Here is a 17,334-nt window from a genome sequence, read left to right on the forward strand (position 1 = left end):
TAATGAGGAGAACCCACAGGGTACAAGCAACGGACAATGTGCAATTTTTCTCTGTCTTCCAAGAATCATATCCCCTCTCCCCAAATCCATCCCTGTCTACAAAGCAATAATTGGTATACACAGCATATTACATAAGGTACGAATATAAGTTGTATATATATAATTAAATACAATTATAAAAGTTTATAGATTAATTTGGCCCACTGTCAAATAATAGCTAGCAATGATACAGACTAATCTTTAAGTAATTCAGTGTTAACCATATGCCCAAGATTCTGCTAAATTAGATTCTCTAAAACTCTGACGATCTTAGTCAGCTACTAATATGCATGTGATGTCCATTCATAGATGATCAATATTTAAGTGCATTAAGAGTGGGAAGAAGTAGTGATTAATTCTAATTTTGGAAGAATATAGTTTTTCTCTATGTCAGTTTGGCCTTGTCATATCAAGACTTTTCTTTTGTACCTGGCAAGTCTCCCTCATTATTTAATTGGGCTGATGTTAAAAAGGAGCACATAATTGATATCAGAAAGGAAAATATTTTTTTAAATATAATAAAAATGGTGATAGTGACAATTTAGTTTCTCTTTTAGTCACCAACTTGGATAATCACAGGCTTTGAATAGAATAACGATACATGTCATGTGTGGATAGCTTGATGGTTAGTATTATTATCTATGGGCTTTCTCCAATGTACAATATATTTTCATACACATTATCTCACAGAATGTGATGCATACCTCACTGCATAATTATGAAAGTTATTGTGCCCACCTACAGATTACAAAATCAAGACTTGGCTCAATGAGGCAAGTAAATACCGCTAGTCAGTGAGGGAGCAAAGGTTTAAACCTGGCTTTATTTGATTCTGAACAACACACACTTTTGAGATACATCTTTTGGTTTCATGAGTAGGAGAGTTCTTAAAAAGATGCTTTACATGAACAAATCAATACTAATTAGTCACGTTGAGGAAAACATTTACATAAAACAAACAATTACATCTCTAAGAGGTGCAATTGAAGAAACATTTCTTGCAGATGTTTCTTTTCATTAAAACCCCTTAGCTGTTAAGAGAATATTTTGAGACCAAAATCCAAGAAAGAAAGACAGTGAGATTTAATATTTTCATGTACCAGCCTGAATGTGCCGATTCCTTTACTTATATCAGCATATTGTTTTCCTCTCGTAATATGTAAATGAAAAGGGGACTAGCAGACCTATAGGAAATAAGGTTGAATAATTTAATTTTGAGCCTCAGACATGGTAGAAAGACCTTGAAATTCCATAGTTCGGTTTATTTATTTTTTTCTTACTTGAGGCACATTTCTACATTCCACTAATGGCCACACCACTCTCACCTGTGAGTGAGGACCATGGGAACTGAAAGACCATAGACCAAGCTAACTTTCTTGGATGGATGCTATCTTCAGCATAACTTTGAAGGTCCAATTCTAACCACTTACTTTAAATCTTCCCTGGTGTCAGTCAACAAAGATAGCGAGGCTCCCAAAGCAAGGGCTAGAAATAGCTTGAAGATGGTGACCTTGGCTTTATGACAGGAGTCTTTGCTATAGTTTGAAGTTTAGGGTGAAGTTTATCCCATAATTTTCAAGTAAAAGGATCCACTTCATCCTTGAGCCATGGAGCATCTAGCTGGGAGTGTGGCAGACCTGGATGGGCACAGAATTTTTTGTGCAGCCTATAAACAGCCCTAACCTAGAGTCCCAGTTCTTTGACTTGGTGACTAATTAATTAACCTGAGAAGAATCCCAGAGGGTAATTGTAAAAATCAAGTGGAGATATTCTTTGTGCAGTGGCTGTCATAGTAACAATAAACATATTGATACAGGAAAAGGGCCCTTTTCCTTTCTATGTAAAAACCAGATTTAAAATAAAACTTCAAGTATGGTTCAATCAAAAAGGAAAGGGAAAGGAGCCAAGGAAAGAAGATAGAAGAGACAGTTGATGCAATATGGAAGTTGGCGTCTCAGAGATCTCATGCTTATCTACATACTATAAACACTTGCAATGCAATCCAGAGGTCTTATCAAACCCGACAGAACCACATGGTCTGGTCTCTCCTACCTTTCTTACTTCATCTTCTACCACTCGTCCTCACTGCCTGAGCCCTCTGCCTTCCTTTTGAAGAGGCTATTCCTCAGGACAGCAAGTTCAAGGACTTCTCTGTCTAGAAAATGCGACTTTCACTTGTTCACATGGCCTCTCTTGGATTAAATCTACATCTGCCCTCTGATAACAGAGTATCTCTTCACAACTTTTCTGATTACCCACTTAAAAATAAACTCTCTGACTACACTAACAGTGTATTATTTTCCTTCTCTTTCAGGTTTTATTTTCATTTTTTATTTTATTTTATTTTATTTTTGTATATTTCTTTTATTGGAGTTCAATTTGCCAACATATAGTATAACACCCAGTGCTCATCCCATCAAGTGCCCCTCTCAGTGCCCGTCAGGTTTTCTTTTTTTTTTATAAAGCATTCATAATGGCCTGATATTATATTTTTATATTATAACTTTGTTATATTTTACATTTATTTATTATCTGTCTCCACCTCATTTTCTCCCCATTATCATAACATCCCAGCACTGAAAATGAATGCAGTTTTGCTCAATTCTGTATCTCTAGACCTGAGCAGAATGCCTTACCCATAGTAGACACTTGGTATTTATTTGTTCAGTGAATGAACACATAACCACCTCTTCATTTCAGACTCAAAGCTAGGATAGTATGCATTTCATCAAGAATCAATAACACACCATAATGACATAGAAGTGAATTCCATACATGTAATGCATATTGAACCCCTACCTTGAAAGCAACTTCGTAAGGTCATATAAATATTAAGGGAATATGGCTATGGAATCCTGTCACAAAACTAACATTGTGTTTCCATGTTGAAGGCCTTCCTGTGTGGTCACCAGCTTCTATGTTATCAGCCTGCAGGAGTCTACACCTTTTTCCTTTGAGTCACTTCCTATAAGCTGCATACTTGATTACGGTAATTAAAGAAAATGTCTTCCTATGTGAAGTAAGGTGAGAAAGAACAATCAAAAACAGTAAAATGGTGAGAACATTTCTTCAAGCAAAAGCAATTTCCCCTTTGAAAGAACTCACCTATTATGATCTCTGTGGAGCCATCTATTTCCAGTCTATTACTTCTCCATGATGAACAAATTCATCTCAGAGAACTAAAACACCGGCATAAGTCATAACCACAGTTTTTCATTTTTGACAGTCAAAATGCATAAGATATAATGTCACCAAATAAATTCAAAATACTAACTTCCAGGGAGCTAGTCAGGTTTTTGGGGAAGAAGGTTGTTCTCCTCCCTATTTATTGCATTATAGTAGCAGGACAAAATACAAATAAATCTCTCAAGTTTCCTCAATCCATTTCTTGGTGGAATTTAGCTTAATAAGCTCTTAAGGACCCCACATCCAGAAATGTATACAATTTCCAAGTGGTTCTATTTTCTCAGAATTATGTTCAATCATTCAACACACATTTTGAGCCTTTTTATGTGCATGGCACTGCATGTTGTGAAATTTTAATTCTAGTGTGACAAGTGATTTTTTGAGCCTACTGCGAACAAAGCACCGTGTCCAGTGCTACTGGAGAAACAAATATGATTGAGTTATGGTCTCCTACTGCAAAAAGTACCCAACATAAGTTGTCTGGACCATCAGAGAATTTGTCATCTAGCTAGGGAGGACAAGTGGTTAATAAAAGTCAGTGAATGCCCCAGATAAAAAGGCTAGAACAATAGGGAAAAGGGAAAGAGATGCACTTAAAGCTATGTTGGTAAGTGGTTTATCTTGGTCATCATTCCAATTATTGATTGGAGGGACAGAAATTCCTCTTATCCTTTGATCCTACTAGGCTCACATCAGTATATATCATAAGTCACTCTAGCTTCTATTTCTAGCAGTTTTTCATATCTGACTACATCTTGCTTTGGGCACACAAATCAATGATGCTACTTAACAGTAGACACGTGTGTGGTAAATTCATTTTGTAAAGTTTTGTATGGGAGGCTAGTGGTTCATATGTTCTCTACTTTGTGGCCCATCGATGACAAAAATGCCTATAAACGAGATGCAGTGCAGGACTATGGAGAGAGCAAATCTTTCCACTTACATTGACATTTGGTCTTCTCAAAGGGATTAATTTGAGTACCTCAGAAGATAGTGATATTGAAAAGCATGTCTCTATCCCCATTTCTTTGTGAGAAAAGGGGAAGGGACCATTGGTTACATTTTATGTCTTAGTGAAACACAAGGAGTACAAAATCTGATTTTCTAGTGTCTAATCACCCTTTTAATATGGGGGGAAATCCTAGAATAAGTAGAGCAAGCATGTCACTTATCATCTGACTTAGTCCATTTGAGCTTCTGTCCCAAAAATATCATAGATTGGGTGGTTTAAACAACAAATGCTGATTTCTCACAGTTCTGGAGGCTGGGAAGTCCAAAATCAAGGTGCAAGCACATTTAGTGTCTGGTGGGAACCCACTTCCTGGTTCATAAAGGACTGTCTTCTCACATAGGGGAAGAGAACAAAAGGACTCTCTGAGGTCTTTTGTTTTTAAAAAATAAGGGCACTGATATCATTCATGAGAGCCAGCCTCATGACCTAATCACCTCCCAAAGACCTTTCCCATCACTTCTATCACATTGGTGGTTAGGACTTCACCAATATGAATGGGGGGGGGGGGACAAACATTCATTCCATAATATCATCCAAATCTGGATACACTTTAGAATGAGGGGATCACTATTAATCATTATGTCTGAATAATAGGCTCAAATTATGACTATTCCAGCAACCAGGACTATGGTGACCCAAATGACAGGTAAGAGAGAGAATTCTACTTTAGACAGTGAAGCATCAAATATATCCTGCCTGTCTCTTGGAAGCTAAATTCTGGGAATGTTACTTAGCTCAGCCAATTGGATGCTGTGACCTACATTTGATCCATAAGTGGAAAATAAACGGAAGTACATGTAGAAAGTCAGAAAAATTTCCATGTAATGTGGGGGTTCCAAAGCATAGGCATGAATGTCCAGATGCAGTGCAGTGCAGCAGAGTAGCAGTCAGTGTCCAGGGATGAAGCACTGGTAGCTGTAAAAACAAAGCTCAGCTGTGGTGAATAATGATATCTTAAAGTCCAACTGGGACATCTTAGAGGGGCCTTTCCATCCTTGACTTCTTCCTGAGCCTGATTCTCCAGCTTGAATCCAAAAGCTATTACAGATCCAATGAACTCTCATTTTTCTTCTTAAGTTATCCAGAATTGGTTTGTTCATTTCTGTTTTAACTAAGAACTCTGACTATATCTAGTACAGTATTATTTTCCAATGATGATTATGATGATATGATGATGATGATGATGATGATTTTATTTGGATAATGATCACTGTTTTAATGTGAGTACCTTAATTACTAACTAGTGATCACATTGACAACATAACAGCATTCCCTTTAAGAAAAAATTCTACATCTTTTGATTGTTAAATACTTTCTAAAAAGAGCCATTAATTTTGTAATCCAAATCTTTTCCCTTTCCAATCTCATGAAAAATCAATAAGGGCATTGATATAAGTTCTATGAAAAAAAGAGCCCGAGATATTTTAAGAAGTCACATACTTCCCAGTTGAAAGAAAATATTCCAGGCTTTTGAAGTCCTTGTCAAATTATTTACCTTCATTTTTAGATTTTGCAGCTGAAATACTGAAATACATATTCATTTGGGAGATTACAGATTGTGAATATTAATGGCTCTGTATATCAAGTTATAATGGAGCTTTGTAATTATAGCTAATGGAGTTCATAATTGCTAGAGGCCTAGGGGAGGGGATATATGTAAAGGATGCTAGACATCTAAGGAACATAAATATTTATTGGGATGGAGGTATATAAAGCATTCATGAATTTTTTTCTAATTTAAGAGAACATGAAAGGAGAGCACATGGTCCCTTTCTACAGGCCACAGGTACCTTAATAACAGAGCAAAAGTCACAACCTTATGCCTAGAAGCAATCACCAGAATGCCTCAATTGGACTAGTAAGAATCTGAACTTACTTCTATTAATTTGATTTATGGGTAAATAAATCATCAGAAATCACCCAATATTGCTGCAACAAACATGAAGGAGGCTGAAACCGTTATAAGCAAGGTCTGTTTTTGAGGACAGTGACACTAAAAAGCCCTGGACTTGGCTGTGGATCACCTTAGGATACTCCTGCTTATACAGATGACAACTTAGGATCCATCTCACCTCTTGGCTTCTGTCTTGTGAATAGCTACTGAAGATGGGGGACCAAGAGCTGCCAAGCCACAGTCCCAGATGAATTGCTGAACATTCCTGCCATCGCATATCATATCCAGCTCAGGGGAGAAAGCCTGAGTCATGAGACAAGATTGCTCTGAGACCAAGGGTAGAAGACAAGGAAGTAATAAGCATTTGAAACCACTTGCTCCTTCCCAACCCATTATAGCTACATAAATAGGACTTTTCTTCTTTTCTTTTCTTTTCTTTTCTTTTCTTTCTTTTTTTTCTTTTCTTTTCTTCTTTTTTTCTTTTCTTTTCTTTTCTTTCTTTTCTTCTTTCTTTCTTTCTTTTTTTTCTTTCTTCTTTTTTTTAGACTGGTGTTAAGAATTCTGAGTTTGTCCCATGAGGGGAGTTAAAAAATGGAAGAAGTCATTACCTCACCTACTTATTCCTCTAGTTAATCTAAACTCCATTTGAAACAACACGGATGCCTGGGTGGCTCAGCGTTGAGCACCTGCCTTTGGCTCAGGGTGTGATACTGGGGTCCGGGATTGAGTCCTGCATCAAGCTCCCTGCATGGAGCCTGCTTCTCCCTCTGCCTCTTCTCTTCTCTTCTCTTCTCTTCTCTTCTCTTCTCTTCTCTTTTCTCTTCTTTTCTCTCTCTCTCTCTCATGAATAAATAAATAAAATATTTTTTTAAAAAAATTGAAACAAGTTGGTAATTACCACGTGATCACATACCTTTCTAGACATAATTAAGAGTCACAAAATTTAAGTAGTTTAACCTTTTCCTGTCTTTCCAATGAGTAAGGGACAATGTGGTATGGTAGGAAGAATACTCGTTTAGACTAGAGAGACCAGTATTCCTGTCCTTGCTCTGCCCCATACTAGCCAGGTGGGTTGGACCCTCTTCTCTTCTCTTTACACTGGTGCCCACATTTATAAAATTGTTTATTTTTCTCCAAATGACTCCTAAAGCTGTGTTTTCCTTTGTTTTACTTATTGAAGTTATCAAAGATTCTTCCTATACGTATATTTTTATTGGCAAACTGCCACTAGACTCTGACCCCCTTGAAGTCAGAAATTATGTGTATTTTCTTCCTCCAAGATATTCAGAAACTTCTGCCAAGTATGTAAGAGGTACTCAAATTTTGTTAAAGAAATGGATGGATTAAAGAACAAAACATATATATGTTGGCAAATTGAACTTCAATAAAAACAAAAACAAAAAGCAAGGAAAAAAAGAATGAAAAATATATTCTAAATAGAAATATATATTTTATCTTTAAAAGATGCTTTACTTCTTCCAGAAGATCACTCTGATACATGGATTAGACTTCAAATAGTTTATTTGGAATGCAATGCCAGGAATATAGAAAGTGCCAAAGTGAGATGCAAGGGGGAACTAATGGAGTGTTATCAAGACAGTTACCGCTGTGGGTTTTGGAGCTTGATCCAACTGGGAAAGTATAGAAAACAGGAGGAAGCATGTACTTAGACCAAGCTATCTGAAGAGCAAGGAATATTTGTAAACTAATGCCTACCAGTCATTGATCAAGGGATAAATAGCCTGAGGGACCAAAGAAAGCCCCTTTAGCTAAAGAGACAAAAGTGCTGGCAGGTGGAACATAGACCAGCATGCACTGATATAGTACAGGCCAAGTGGTTTATATCAACAGGGTCTCTACCACAGTCTCAAAACTTTATCTCTCTTATGCCTTCCCATAGAGCCCTGTTATAGCAGTTATTTCCCTATAATACAATTGCCCATTGACTTAGCTTTATTCTTCACTGGCCCATCATCTTTTCTAAGGCAAAGAATATGGCTTCTTTAAAACTGTGTCCTCAATCCCTAGCATAGCATAGGTCAACTCTATTTGGAGAACCAATAACAAATCTATAATAAGGGCATACTACCACCACCTGTATAAGGTTGTCCAGAAGCAACTTAGATAATGTAGATGGAAGTGTAGTGAGGGGTTTAAAGTGTTATCCATGTCTGAGAAGATAAGAATTATGTGGAGAACATTGAATATCATCCCCAAGGTAACTGTGCAAGATAAGAGACATTCATCCTTCCACACCAACACATCTTATTTATCTGGCAGTAGGCCAATATGTCTTCAAGATGTCAGCATGCTTGAGAAAGATGGATTACAGCAGTGAAGACTCAAGGGAGAGCTTCTGCCTTATGGTGTCTTCCTGATTGAGAAATATTTAAAAAGCTGGAACCTGTGCAACTGTAACTCTGGAACACATCAGATGGTGAGCTGGGACAGAGATGAACTGGGGAACACTTTCCCTAAACACTGAACACTTCCCCTAAACACCAATTCCTTCCATTTTAAAATGGTAAGAATAAAGTCAAGTAAAACACGATTCCCAGGAATTAGGGGCTCTGATGCTGTTTGGATCCTTCAGAAGCTTATTTATGAAATCAGAGGCCAAAGAACCAGGCCAGTGTTTTTCTCAGCGATATGAAGAGAATTGTTCCCCAGTTTTTGGTGTTTTTCTTTTTCTTTTGTTGACCACCAAGAATTGAATCCTTTCCATTTCCCACACCAGAATTGAGAAACCTCTCAATTTCTCAGGCCACTCCAAACAAGCTAGAAGCTGATTGCAAATGGTCGGGAGCTAAGAACACTCTGACAGACAATAAGATTTATAAGTAATAGTCTGCTTTTCTAAGAGAGAATGGGTTTTGGGAAATTAGAAATGGAATTTTACATAGTTTGTGGAGAATCCATAAAGACTGGCCCCCTTAGATCATGAACCAAGATCAGTTGATTCTTAGTACCCTGGAGAAATACTCAGCCACGACTGACACCCTTCTCTTGAAAATACCTGAGCTTTCTGTGGCACAGATCCAGAACCACTTCATTTTTCCCTGACATGAAGCATTAATCAAGGCCATCCATCTTGGTCCAACCAGCTAATTTCACTATCTGGTAATTTCAGAGAGGAGCTAAATCCTCAGTCCTTCCTTTTGTTACTGGGATACCCTTATGTTTTTCTCATGCAAGTTTTCCACATAGCCCTACCCAACCCACAGGGTTTCATTACACCCATGGTTATGAAAAGGTCATGTCCTCAGACAGCTCAGATCCCAGTTTAATCAAACTTCAATTGTTTCTCCTCATTAAGAATAGTAGATTGATACCTGTATGAATCTTTGGCACCTTTCTAGGGAATCTCTCAGATCAACAGGTATCATTCCCAATGGCAGAAACCTGTATAAATTCCAAACATGATGGTTACCTGAGATCAATGTTCCAATCTTCACTGGGTATATCACCATATATGCTATCCTTTTTTTATCTTCACAAAAATATACATAGAAATCATTGCCAACATCAGATAATGAGGAATTCTGGGATGAGAGGACTGGGGGCAGATAGTTCAGCTTTAGAAAGTCATATAATTGTCCAAGATTATACAGCCTGTTAGTGGAGAAGCTAGAATTCAGAAAGAGGTAAGGCCACAGTCTTTCTCCTAGAACATAGCACTCAATGTTTTTTCTTCCATAGAATCTTAAATATAAGGAAGGTTTTAATCTCTCTAAGAGAACTTAGATGCATATAACCTTGCTCAGAATGAGGGGATGAATCAGAGAACTCTTAACCATTCTCTTCCTACCATGATTTCATTACTCAGTAGGGTGGGCAGTCATCTGCTGATTAAAAAACGGGAAGTTCTAGAATAACCTTGTGCTCTGGGTGTCTGCATACAAGTCATTCAATCTCATTTATAAATGTACAGGTTTTAGCAGTACTTGCAATTGTTTTCTTATGGAAAATGCCACATAATGAAGCCCTGCCTTGATAAAGGGGAATCCACTGAAAGTAAGAACCATTTAAAGCAATGTGACATTAACAGAATTAGAAACAGACCTATTGGTATAAAAACTTTATTTTAAAGAATCACAGGATATAAATGAAGCAAACTCTATTTTTGTATCAATGGTGGCGCACAGTATGAGAACAATTCTCATTCTGCTTCCAATCATGTGTCTGTCCTGCAAAAGGAGAGATTGTTTGGTTTGACTTGGTTTAGTTTTAGAATTCATAGAGTTTTGTTTTGTTTTTTTGAGACAGGAGCTATATCCTTATCTCTCCTTCTATGCTATTGTTCTTATTTTCTCTAGCTCCAGGAAGATAATGCATACATTATAGAAAAGACAACTGGGGAGCACCTGGGGTGGGGGCTCAGTCAGTTAAGTACCTGCCTTCAGCTCAGCTCAAGATCCCAGGGTCCTGGGATCAAGCCCAACACCAATGTGCTCCCTGCTCCATGGGGAGCCTGCTTCTCCCTTTGCCTGCTACTCTCCCTGCTTGTACTCTCTCTCCGTCGAATAAATAAAATCCATTTTAAAAAGAAAAGAAAGAAAAAAGAAAGAAAGAAAAGAAAGAAAGAAAGAAAGAAGAAAGAAAGAAAGAAAGAAAGAAAGAAAGAAAGAAAGAAAGAAGGAAAGAAAGAAAGAAAGAAAGAAAAAGTAACTAGAACCAACAATACTCCCAAGGTAAATAATGATATCTCCTTTAGATCAGGGCAACTGCACAAGACTAAAGATTGGAATTAGCTAGCACAGTAGGCAAAAGCAGCCCCAAATTCATGTTTATCTTATTTCACAACTCTTATTTGAGGTTCATTTTTGTAGTGAGTAGAAAAAAAACTTGCTCTGTTGAACACATAGCTTCTCCCTGATAGATTTCTTATCACAGCAGTTAAGGATACCACAAGAGAGAAATCGCATGGTCAGAAATCATCATACAATGACTCTTCCATCATACAATGACTGTGACAGGGCATGAGAGGCCTGGGCAGCTGCCCTGGACAGTTGGGCTGCTTTGTAATTCCAACTCCTTTGTAATTCTATGTGTAACATTTGGGTGTCCCTTCCCCCTTCCCCCTAACATTCTAAGATCTTAGACTTTGAGCTACATTATGGAATCAGATTGGCTACAGATGAGGGCATACCCTCCTGAGGTACAGCCAAGGTTGCAGATAATCAGGGAGATTCCCAGTTTTAATTTTTTTTTAAAGATTTGTTTTTATTTATTCTAGAGAGAGCAAGAGAGCATGAATGGGGGTGGAGGGGCAGAGGGAGAGAAAGAGAGGGAGAGAATCCTCAAACAGACTACCCATTGAGCTTGGGAGCCTGGCATGGGGCTTGATCCCAGGACCCCCAAATTATGACCCAGGCCTGAATCGAGAGATGGTGGCTCAACTGAATGAGTCACCCAGACACCCCTAAATTTCTGTCTGATGTGAAGTCTGAAGTTTCTTTATAAATGTATAAGCTATACTTTATCAGACATAAAATAGAAAAAAGAGACTGTGTCTCACATAATAGAAGGTCATTAAGACAAGAAAGAGTGCCTCAAACATTTTCTGTAGCTATATCTCTGTCTGCTTACAAACTGAAAATATGACTGAAAGACACAACTCTTAAAAGGGCACGTTAAAGGCTAAGTGTTGGCTAAAGGCAATGAAACAACAGACACGGCTAGAGATCCCTGAGTGTTTTTAAATCTGTTCAATTTGGGGTCAAGTAGATGCTGAGGACCCAGCTTTCAGAAAAGTGATTCTTTCTGCCAAGAAATACATTTCTTGTCTGGCTTGCTACTATCTTCCTCAAGAACTTTATGGCAGGCTGATTATATTCTGATTCCAAAATGTTTAAGTTTTTAGTTCAGCATGTAAATTTCTGCTACTCTCTCAGGTGATGAAAGCAATATGCCACTTCTATCAGGTAAATTCACCACCCTGGTGGTTATACTTTTTATAGCATATTACACCAAGGGCTTATCCTTCCAAAAAATTAAGATTAAAAATAAAAGGAAACTTCAACCTGACCCATACTTATCTATTGTTTCAAGACATGCACCAAGTCAGACAGTAATAAAATGGATTGATCCAGATTTTTCCCTGAATCTTCCCATTGAACAATTTTTACAAAGCATCAGAAGTCAGCCAGCTCCAGTTCTTTAACCTACATGGGAGGCAGCAGTATCACGAGATAAACCTCCTTGCTCAAGGCCAAAGAGACAATCTACACGGTGGATGCCCTACCTTTTATTACACAGTTCCCATCAAAAGTCAAACACAACATGAGATAAGACTCAATGGGAAGAATGAATACTCATGCATTTATATTGCTCAGGCATATCATTTTTCTCATTTTGGCTGTTTAGTAGAATTTGTCCACATAAAACCAGCTACAGTTAGCTTCATCCTAGTCCTTCAGTTCCCTAATTCACGGGGAGGAAAGTGAAATAATGGTTTCTCAGCTCCATATTGGAAGTAGATGTCGAGTAAATAAAAAAAAATTTTGCGAAGTATAATCAAGTTGATATCGAGCCCTCTGGCATGAATACTTACAGGTAGCTCCCTGAACTCCATTTTAAGAATCCCAGAGTGGAGTTTGAGACTGGAGAGAAGTGTTTTATGAGAAAACATTGTTCTAGAAGGTGTCACTAAGAAGACAAATCATCAGAAAGCCATGCCAGAAAAATCAGATTGAAGAAATGGAGGGGCAAGTACATTTGCAGAACAGGGCATTTATCATCTACAGTAACCAGGGGATCAGCACACAGCAGTTTCAAACCAGCCCATGGCTAATTTTTCTAGGCCAATCATAATTAAAGTGTAAAAGCCTCGATAATAAAACTTGATGGACAAAACTGATGTGAGGAAATTAATCCAAAGCTTTATTGAAGTCAAAATAGATCACATTTATCTTCTATCCTTCAGCAACTGGGTCTGTCAGTCAGTCACAGAAGATTAGCATCATGCAGTTACTGAAATTTAGGACTGGTGGAAATTGGAGATTAGGCTGGGTGCTTTGAACTTATTCAGTGCAAAGAGACAAGGAAAATGCCATATCTGTCAATGGAGCTGCTGTTGAGCAGGGCTTGGGAATTACTGCGACTAAGTTAGGAAACAAGGCAACTTTATAAAAGAGAATTAATTATGCCGTGATTCATAGTCACTGGCTGTGCTATAAATACTTTTATGGAAGTGTTTTTCTTTTCCTTTTTCCTTCCCCTTTTTCCAAAAAGGCTGTGTGGATGAGCACTGCTTCCAGGACTCACATAATCACACCTAAAACCATAGAAGGTCACAGCCGGAGGAATCCTTAGAGCTTGCTGAAGGTCCTTCACCACATCTTACAGGTGAGGCAACCTGAACCCCTGAGAGATTAAGAAGCTTTCTGGAGGTCCCAAAGGTACGGCCTGGCAGGCTCAGCCCTGGGCCCCTGGTCTCCTCCATCCCGGAACAGAACGCATTCCACCACAACTTGTCATCTTCCAGCGCCAGCAAGGGAAGTGCCCTGGACAGGACACTGTTTCCTACAATTAGACCTCAGCCCCAGGCTGTATGTAGCCAGAGGACCTGAAGAATTTCTCTCCCCAGACCTCACTGGGATTTCTGATCATTACTTTAACGAGAAGGTATTTTTAGTTCTTAGCCTCCCAGGAGCATTCTTCTGCTCATGTCCAGAGCTTCTGGGTTCAAGCTTAGAAGCCAGAATACTTTTTTTTTAATTAAAAAAAAATTCAATTCAATAATCCTTTAGCAAATGCCTTTAATGCATAAGGTATTAAACGAAGTGCTTTGTGGATAGAGACATGGATAAAATGGGTCTCTATTTCCAAGTAACTTACAAGCTATGGCAGAATGAGGAGCCATGGGCTTCACCAAGGAAGGTGGTGATAGGGATATGTTAGAAACAGCAAGAGGGCCACCTGGGTGGCTCTGTCGGTTAAGCATCCTACTGTTGGTTTCCGCCCAAGTCAGGGTTGGGAGATGGAGCCAGGCTCCGAGCTCAGCATGGAGTCTGCTTGTCTCTCTCCCTCTCCTTCCTCTCCTTCTCCTCTTTCTTTCTCTCTCTCTCTCTTTCTCTCTCACACACACACACACAAATAAAATAATAAAATAAAATAAAATAAAATAAAATAAAATATAAAATAATAAAATAAAATAAAATAAAATAAAATAAAATAAAATAAAATCAATAAAAATTAAAAAAGCACTAACATCAGACCTCACAAGAGACTTGATAGGTTCCAGGTGTTGCTTACTAGTAAGACCTACTTACTAGCTATGAGACCATGAAAAAGTTACTTAAATGTATTGTGTCTCAATGTTTTCCTCTGTAAAATGGGGTAACTAGTCCCTACCCCCTAGGGTTGTCATGAGGATTAAATGAAATAATGCATGGAGAGCACTTGCCCATGATACATGGTAAAATGAAATGATGAGGTATTATTGCTATTATCATTGGCATGCAACCAGAATGAAAAGTTTTTCATCCATAAGTCAACGTGGTGCCCTGTCCTGAAGGGTTACCCATTTTTTTGTTGATTTGAGTGCAGGACTAGAAAGGATGCTATCAATTGTCACCATCAAAAGTTGCCCAAGGGGACTGATAACTAAATATAATGTGGTGTCCCAATGGGATCTTGGAACAGAAAAAGGACATTTAAGGAGAAAGTAAAGACATATGAAGAAAGTATACATCTTAGTTAATAAAAAAAAGTATCAGTATTGTTTCATTAATTGTGACAAATATGCAATGCTAATGGAAGATGTTAATAATTGGAATGACTGGGTGTGTGGTATACAGGAACCATCTGTCTTATATTCATAATTTTTCTGTAAATCTAAAATTATTCTAAAATTAGAAGTTTATTTTTAAAAAAAGATGTAACATTTGAAAGAAAAAAAATTGTTCCTGGACAGACTTATATTATCTTCATTAATTTGCTGGCCTGGTGTACGCTTACCAAAGGAAACATTCTAAAGTACTCTTTAAACCGTTTTCTTTCTTTCTTTTTTTTTTTTTTTTTTTAAATGAGTAGCATTTTAACATGAAGAAAAACATATAAAAAATATTTTTAAACATACCTCATTGTAGCAAACTATCTGAGTACTCCCTTTATACTTTTTTCAGAAGATTCTTTTATTTAACTGCTCTTAATTACATCCAGTTGCGTTGGCCCTATCAAGTTGCTTTTAATAGCACTTCTAGTAAACAGAGCTGCAGAGAAAAAATCTTGGTCGGTGCAGGTCACTAGGATGGGGGGTGTAGGTCATAGGTATGCGCCACCGTTTGTGTTCATGGGCCATAGACATTCATGGAGGTCAGTGATCAGGGGTCGTGGGGGTAGAGAGAAAGGGAAAACAGGAAACACATCTCAACTCTATTAGATCAGTGATTCTCAACTGGGGGCAACAGCCCATCCCCTGGAGATATTCGGCTATGTCTGAAGATATTTTCTGTTGTCGCAACTTGGGGAGAAGTGGGGGACAGTGGATGGGGATTGGCACTGGAATTGTGTGGATAGAAGCTAGAGATACTCCTTTAGTGCACAGACTAGCCTCTCTCCCAACAAAGAATTCGTATCTCACCCCAAATGGGAACAGTGCCAAGCTTTAAAAGCTCCCCGTGAGATAGAAAACGGAAAAGAAGGCATCTGCCTCCATTTCGTAACCCCCAAAAAACTAACAATTATTTGAGTTTATAACCACTTTCTTTTTATAACCACTTTTTATATTCTTTTGAGTTCTACTAGAGGACAGCTACTAATGCTCCACTATTACTAACCCATTGTTAGGGAACAAGCTTGTAGAAGATTCCCCTTGGGCTGGACCTCATATTCTCTTGGCCCATCTTTTGCCAAGACTCTCCTACGGCAACCAGCTGCTAGCTGCCAGCAGTGTAATCTGACAGCCTCTTGCTTCAGCTGCAATGGGATCTCTCTCTTTCTGCCCTGGGGCCTCTCTGACACCCACACAGTGGAATGATTACAGGAACCTTCCGGGCACTCAAACATGTGCATCCTGGAAGCTCTAAGGAATTACTATCTCGTGGGTCAACACTTGAACCCAGGAGGATGGAAGATAGTAAATAAAAGTCTTCTTCCTTCTTTCAGATGGATAATTGGAAATCACATGAAACCCAGTTCTTCAGAGGAACCCTGTGGGGATAGGCAATCAAACTCTCAGCTCAGGGGAGACCAGCTTGACAGCTCCTATTAATTGGCTTTCCCGCCATTCTTGTCATATGCTCTCCAGTCCTCCAACCCTCCTGTTTGCGATTTCTTCCCAAAATAATCTACTGACACACAGCCCTGGCCTCCAGCTTTTCTTTCTCGGGGAAGCTACATTAACAACTTGCTCTTTAAGATTTTTGTCAGCTTTTCCTCTTGAGTAGCAGATGTGAATTATTCTGGTTTCCCCAGAGTCTCTCAGCTCTAATTTCAAGTAATCATTATAATAATAAATATTAACAATAACAAAAGTAGTGATTTGATGGTAGTCTTCCTTACAGAAAAGGGAACTTTTTTTTTTTTTTTTCTGTTCAGAGAGACTTTTAGGAACACCCTATAGAAAGCCAGGATTTGATCCCAGTCTGCCTGAGCACCACACACAATGGGCAAAAGTTTTCCTAGAAGTCGTACAATGTCCAGGTACAATGTTTGAGAACAAAACAATTTATTCTCCAAAACCACCTTATTATGGTTTCCTAACCCACTGAGCTTGTCATTGATGCAATACAATGTTTAATAGAGCAAGCTATTTAAGATCATGTTGAAATTGCAAGTCTGACTCACTCACATATTATTAACTATTGATTCTGAGTAGATGGTCTACAATAGCTGTAGGGCACCAAAGTGGGTCTAAGCAAGAAGAGGACAATATAGGGAATCGTGTGCATGTCTCGTGTGTGTGTGTGTGTGTGTGTGTGTGTGTGTGTATGAGAGAGAGACAGAAAAAAAAATGAAGGAAGGAGATAGGAAAAGAGAGATGGAGATTTTGAACCTCAGACCCTAAAGCCAAAAACCAAATTACACTTAGTTTTTGTAGCTCATTGTTTTATATTTTCAAAACTGCCACACTCCATTTGTGTGAACACTCGAGAGCTCCCTCCAACTGCTGATTCCAGGCCAGCTTCCCAGGGACCATTTCTGTACAGGAAAGGAAATAGCTTTGCCTTTACAAAATCATGAGATGTTGATGATGCCC

General features: G+C 38.3%; 2 long non-coding RNA genes across 5 annotated transcripts in view; one reads left to right on the plus strand and one right to left on the minus strand.

Moving 5' to 3' along the window:
- The window catches only part of LOC144286758 (uncharacterized), a 180,153-nt gene that overhangs the window by 129,285 nt on the left and 33,534 nt on the right, over nucleotides 1-17,334 (plus strand). For all 3 annotated transcript variants that reach the window (XR_013354715.1, XR_013354714.1, XR_013354716.1), the window contains one exon: nucleotides 13,365-13,478. This is a non-coding gene — a long non-coding RNA (uncharacterized LOC144286758). The remainder of the gene's footprint in view (nucleotides 1-13,364; nucleotides 13,479-17,334) is intronic.
- The window catches only part of LOC144286757 (uncharacterized), a 123,329-nt gene that overhangs the window by 20,418 nt on the left and 85,577 nt on the right, over nucleotides 1-17,334 (minus strand). The window contains exon 13 of one of the 2 annotated variants that reach the window (XR_013354710.1): nucleotides 14,343-17,276. The exons of the other annotated variant lie outside the window; for it this stretch is intronic. This is a non-coding gene — a long non-coding RNA (uncharacterized LOC144286757). Of the gene's footprint in view, nucleotides 1-14,342; nucleotides 17,277-17,334 lie in introns of those variants that run through there. 2 annotated transcript variants of the gene reach the window in all.

The sequence above is a fragment of the Canis aureus genome, chromosome 16 (assembly GCF_053574225.1).
Source record: "Canis aureus isolate CA01 chromosome 16, VMU_Caureus_v.1.0, whole genome shotgun sequence".
NCBI lineage: Eukaryota > Metazoa > Chordata > Mammalia > Carnivora > Canidae > Canis > Canis aureus.